This window comes from Coturnix japonica, chromosome 2 (assembly GCF_001577835.2).
Source record: "Coturnix japonica isolate 7356 chromosome 2, Coturnix japonica 2.1, whole genome shotgun sequence".
Classification (NCBI taxonomy): Eukaryota; Metazoa; Chordata; class Aves; order Galliformes; family Phasianidae; genus Coturnix; species Coturnix japonica.
Genome location: NC_029517.1, coordinates 28,102,685 through 28,109,200, shown reverse-complemented (window position 1 = coordinate 28,109,200; position 6,516 = coordinate 28,102,685). Strand labels below are relative to the sequence as shown.

General features: G+C 37.5%; 1 long non-coding RNA gene across 1 annotated transcript; it reads right to left on the bottom strand.

The window, feature by feature from the left end:
- Positions 1 to 223: 223 nt before the first annotated feature.
- Positions 224 to 6,245, bottom strand: LOC107309146. Its single transcript, XR_001553093.2, has 3 exons — positions 5,936 to 6,245; positions 4,519 to 4,677; positions 224 to 421 (listed from the first exon to the last, which is right to left on the bottom strand). It is a non-coding gene; the product is annotated as an uncharacterized LOC107309146 (long non-coding RNA).
- Between the last annotated feature and the right edge of the window lie 271 nt (positions 6,246 to 6,516).

The following is a 6,516-nucleotide window of genomic DNA, read 5'->3' as shown; positions in this document are numbered from 1 at the left end:
ATAGTTCCTAATTATGTGGAAAGCATATTCCTGAGAACAGCCCTACCTACTTCCCAGAGGCTTTCTGTGTTCTCTCTCCTGGTCCTCTTGGGACGACAAAGATAACGTTAAGAAAAACATAGCATACAATCTATTAATATAATGTTTATCCTGTTGCAATAGAAAGCGAAGAAAGAACAAGATTATTAGCTTTTTTTTGTTTAAAAGTTTTGCTGTAACCTTCTGCATATTTTGTTTGTAATCTGGGAACATCTCTCCAACTGAGTAGACAGTTGCCTTCAGAGAAGCCATTTAACACTCACTTGTAGAAGAAGCCCAGTCCATACATGGCAGCTTTGTCAAGTCCTCCTCCGCAACCATCTCTTGCCCTTGTCCTAAAGAGATATGAAATATTCTGGAGGCTATACTGGAAGCTTTTTACCTGTAAAAGAAATAATTGGGGGAGAATGAATGACAGAAGGGGAGGAGATAGGAAAATTAGCAGAGCAGAAAGGAAAAAGAATGATAATGCCCCCATTAATTTCACTATCACTTGTGCAGTGCATATTACTTCTTCTGAAGCACTTCACTAAACCCTTAGAATTTCAACAAGCAAAATTGCAAGCTCTCAACAGTGGCCTTATTGCTGGTATTAGAAAAAGCCTGCAGAAATCTGTTCCCTTGGTTTTAAGATAATGAACCTTTTGACATTTTGATAGATGCTCAGCATTGTTACTGAGCTTTAGAAACTCTAACAGGGGGTACAGAGCAATTCCCTTATAAAAAAGGGAGCAACATGTGGTAGATATCACATCAGTTTTTTAACTGATTGGTTCAGTGGGTAAATGCACAAGTCTCTCACCTTGTGAGGCCTGAGTTTAAATTGAGCACAGTGAGGTCACAGCTATATTAACCTGGTATTCTCACTATTGTCTGTAGGGAATAGTAATCCTAAGTATAAAGCGGCAGAACTCTATACAATTGAGTATAGTTTGTATAATGACCATTATTTAGTCACAGGGGGCACAAGATTACATGAGCATGGAGAAAATTGCCCTCTGGCCCTCATCTAGTCAAAAGGTAGAAAACAGTACAAAGGAAACCTGCATTATGCCAAGCAGAGGAATGCTCAGTCTAAACATTTCTTCACACTGTAGCACTTATGGCCTTACACTTTTCATCCACCCAATTTCCAATGAATATGGTGGGGGTGGAAGAAATTCAGAACTTGAATCTTCTGCTGAAAATAAACCCTGGCCAACTTTTCTATGGTAACGTGTACTCTGTTTTAATGACAGATTGTTCTAGAGGGCTTTGATCTATTTAGTAAAAATACACTCATACATACGCATATATGGGTACATATATACAAGCATATATATAAATATCATATATTGGTATACTTACATATATGACTCTGTATGGTTCATTTCACTTGGGAGCTCTCTTTTTGTTTTGTTTAGTTAAGTATGCTTGCATGATCCTTGCATTAAAAGCAAATAAGAAGCTTACCTAGATCTACATGTCATCAAATGTATCCAAGCCCAGAAATGGAAGGAAAAACAAAGGAGTGGTTGGACTGCTTTTTTGTATGTCCATTCCTTTGCCTTCCACATATCTTGGATAAGAACAGTAATGCTGTGGTGGGAAGGATCAGGCCTATGAGACCACCATTTAGGACCAGAAGCTTAAAACAGTACAGCTAGGAAGTAACTGAGGTAAGATCGGATTAGTATCCCCCATTGAAGCTTTTGTGCTTCCATTTTGGACATTTTTGAGTCCACTCACATTTCCCCCCCTAGGTGGATACTTCATTATCTCTATCTAACCCCTTGAATGCATCCAGCACTGCCATAGCCTAGAAGCATATCAAGGGCAAAAATGCAGATGAGAAACTTTCACAGAATCACAGAATCTTAGGGGTTGGAAGGGACCTGTGGAGATCATCTAGTGTCCAAGCCCCTCCTAAAGCAGGTTCACTGTAAGAATAGGCTACACAGGAAAGTTTTCTTTCTGTGCAAAGAATGAGAAGGAAAAACAAATATTGATACCTTCAGGAATACATAAAAAAGGTCTGATTTAGCCAATTGCAAAGGATTCAGAGTGTACTTTAAATTACTAAACCACACATCCACAAATACTATTATTTCTAGTATTGATTTTTGCCTGTATTGCTATGCTGTTTCCTTGTTGTTAAATATTATGATGTACCAATGTAGAAACCTTGTGTGGAGCATATAATATAGTAAGAAGCAGTATGAAGATCAGCAATATCCTTCTAGGAGACTGGACAAATTATAGTGTTGATTTTTGCCCGTATTACTACACCATCTCCTCATTCTTAAATATTAAGATGTACCAATGTAGAAACCTTGTCTGGAACACATAATATAGTAATAAGAAGTACAGAGATCAGTAATATCTTTCTAGGAGACTGGAAAAATTATAGTATAACAGGATTTTCTCACAATAAACAATGGCTGAGGAAAAATACGTTCAAAAAGCAATGACAACTCTTTGAAAGCATCGCTATTCCCACCACAAATTCCTATGGAATTTATGACTTTATCTGAGATAGTCTAGTTGTAGCATGTCTCCAGAAATAACATAAAAAAATGATTTAGAACTAAAAAGCAATTCTCACAATCTAATCTAAAGGCACTTCATGACTGAGTACTTAGGAAGTCAACAGGATTCTGGTAAGTGCATTCAACTCTGAATCAAAAAAGGAAATCCAATTCAAGTACTTCTACCTCTTTATTTCTTAGAAGAAGCTTGTCAGTGTACAAAATTGAAAAAGGCCATCAGACTTAGTTCAGAGCCACTTCAGCCTTAAAGTACTCAGCACTCAGAGTTTCACTAAGTAGGGAGCTCAGACCAACAGGGACACTTATGACTGCTTTTTCTGAATCTCTGACACAAGAATTTACATCTTGGTTTAAGGCTGCATTAAAACACTGGTTTGAAATCTATTGCAGAGAGGATGGCATTCAGAAATATTTGTTAGAAAAGATTTTGACAGATTTTTCCAAAACCATTTTTTTTTTCACACACACACAACTGAACTTGCCTTTACTGTTAAAATCACCTTGAAAATCAAACTCAACCTGACAGTCATAGATTTTTGCAGAATATAGAATTGCTGTTCATTTATGTGCTGAATTCTAAATTCTCCTAAATTTTAAAATGAGCTGACTGATATCAGCACTCATTTTTGTTTAGATTCGGGGAACATAAACAAGCAAAAATATAAAGCTTGAACACTGGAGATAATTTACATAAACTTGGCTACTAATCATTTTAAAATGCCTGACCAAAAAAAGAAAACATTTCTGAATTCCATCTAATTATCTTTAAGTATCTATTTTATGTCTTGAAAGGCAGAAGTACAAGTTGTGCACACCCGCCCATGTCATCTTTCTAGGCCCCCTTCCAACTGCAAGCTGTCACAAACCTTTGGGAAACTTGCTATTTCTGTGTTACTTTATTGACGAGTTTTTTTTTTACAGTGATAGAGGGATAGATTCAGTATTATTTTGATGGAAATTTTTAGTCTTTGTAGAAATAAGCTGTGAAACTCTAACAACTGAAATGGTTCTTGCACATGGACCAAATGCATGTCAATAAAGATATTTTTTGTGTATAATAGGGTTTCTTCTGTTTGTTTTCTGACTTTAATTGCATATATTCCAGAATTTTGTTTGCTTTCCTGCATGCAAGATAATCAATTTGTTTATGAATGTAGGCTTCTAAGGAGAGATGTCCAAAGCTGTCAAAAAAATGAGGCTCTGGGGGTTGAACTACTTCTGCCAAGAAGCTTTTGAGGAAACTTTCAGCAATCCAGGAGCAAGTGCTGCAAACAGCGGTACTCTTCTTCTGCCTTATTTAACTCAGCAGGTGTTTCCCCTCACTCAAAAAAGCCAATAATTTTGAGTCCTTTCTCATAGCATTAGTAGGTCAGAAGATTTGCCATTATGGATTGTTCACCTGACAACTCCTCCTCTCTGACCCTGCAGGATGGCAGTAAAAAAGGCAGGTAAGCTTGAGAAACACAGACATAAAGCTTCATCAGAATGGAGGCAGCCAGCAATGAGTCACCTGTATGGAGTACTGTGTTGTAAGCCAACAAGAGGTCACATGGGGTTGTCCTTTTTCAGACTCACAGTATTGTCACCCTAATCATCTGGTACAAATAATAATCAATACATTGGATTTCACTGCTGGAGGCCCAGCGCTTTATTTCTTGCACTGTGAAACCAAATCAAGAGAGTGTAATTTCAGTGAGTATTGGTAGATGGGGCTGATACTGTCTGGACTATTCTAATGAAGTAAAGAGATGGCTCAAAAGGGAAAAAAAATGATTATGTGACAATTCCTTACCATAAATAAGAAGCCATGAAGATGTGGGTGGACAGAACTTGCTGGACAGACAGGAATTTGTCTGCTTCTGTCTCATAGGAATATTTTACTAAAAAATAATTCATAATACCCATATTGCAGGTGAATTCAGGTTGTTAAAATCAGTTCAGCAATTATTACCTTGCACTGTATTTCTCCTCCAGTTGATTCCAATTTCTCTGTAAGAAGTTCACCGTCATCTACAAAAATGCTCTAGGCAGCTGACAGACTGAGCAGCAGGTTGTTCTCAAGCTGCTTGAGCTTGATTTCAAAGGGATTCTTCTGCTTCGCCAGCACCAACTAGCAGAGAAGGACATTTAACAATAAAATATAGCATTAAAAATACTGTTTTGTAGCATTTGTGAGCTGCATTTTCCATTTAATTACATCTGTTGATTTAATTTAACTTCTGTAGGAGAGAGCTTCTGGGACACCAAAGCAAGAATGTCAAGGTCATTGTCAAGGAGAGCACAGTCAGCACAGCGTAGAACTTCAGCTCTTTCCTAACTTTCTTTTTCAGACCATTCAAAAGGATTGGGATCTTACCAGAGATGACAGACAGTAATTTGTGTGTCAGCTGAAAAAATCAAGAGTAGCTCTAGGTTGAAGAACTCCACTTTGGCAACAGGCAGGGTGAGGAAGAATGGCTGTAGTCTGCCCTGCTGTACAGGCCCTATAAAAGAGCAATAGCTTGACTGGTCTCCTTAGGATTTCCCCGGTCTGACCTTCACACCAAAATCCTAAATGACAGAGGTGTGCTAAGCATACAGACCCATGTGGAATAACATGCTGATGGAGAGAAAAATAGCCAGATGTTTTCACATCATGGTCTCAATCATTACTCTAAGGGTGATTAAACTCCCTGTAGTAGCTTGCCATTGCATGAAACAGCAAAGAGATGCAGTGAATTTTTGCTGGTAAAGTTTGTAAAGTGCACGAGTTAAATGGACAAATATGTTAGAGAAATAGGAAGCATTCTTGTTATTCATTTCATATCTGTAGGTATATTTTTTATTTTTTAGCTCATAGATCAGTCTGCTCAATGTCCCCCTTATAATCATTTATTCAAGTATTACTGCTCATAAATGGCTGTGTATTTGTTATGACTGCAACAACCACAGAACTGCATCATTGCAGGAATAAATTATGATTTATTAACCAAGTGCCCCAGGTCTTAACAGTGCCATCATATCCTCTTATGGACTGGCATGAAATTTATTTGCACTTATTGGCTCAAGATCATTGAAGCACAAAGCACTGCAGAAGGTTTTAATCCTGTACTGTAAATTAAAGGCAATGCACAGAGCAAACTGAGCAGTAGAAAGAAATGTGGGAACAACATCACAATGAATTTAATTTCTAGCAGAGCTTTAGGTCGAGCACAGCTCTCTGAAAGCACCAATTTGAGCAAATCTATAGAAACAGTTTACAGTTTACAGTGTCCGACCCTTAAAATCTCTTTAATGTGTGGGTTACTAATAATTACTGTACACCAGTCACAAACAGGCATATTAAAATTTCAGGAGCAACAGAAAGATCAAAATATATTATTTTTTACCTTAAGTTTTTCCAAGTCAGGAAACTGTTCCTCAGCCAACAGCTGTTCTTCCAGCCTGTCCCTGGTGATGGTGAAAATAATGAGGGTAGTCTGAGCCTTCAGCTCTGTCTTGTAGGGAGGGTTAGCCAGCTTAGTGTGAAGGATGAGATGGAAATTCCTGTAAAATTCACTTTGTTGATGTTGTTTGGGGTTTTTTTGTATTGTTTTGTTTTGTCTTCATGCTGGATATACTTGAGAAGGAATAAACTGCATAGGAACGGAGGAAATAATAAAAATTCTAATTGCAAAAGATGAGTATTGTATAATTTTGGCAGCACAAGAAACAGATGCAAACCAAATTTTATGTGCCTGCATTTTAAGGAACAAAACGATGATAACTGAAAACATCAAAACTATATGAGGAATACATACAGCATTTCTTAACTGGCAGTTTCGTTTGCACATACAGCTGACATGAGTTTATTCACTGCTGTGCTGAAGAGTTGGTGGCTTAGGGGTAAACTTACCCATCTTGATTGCTTACCATAAGCTCAGGAATGTTTTCCAACAATTCTTTATCACATAGCTGTTAGTTCTTACTA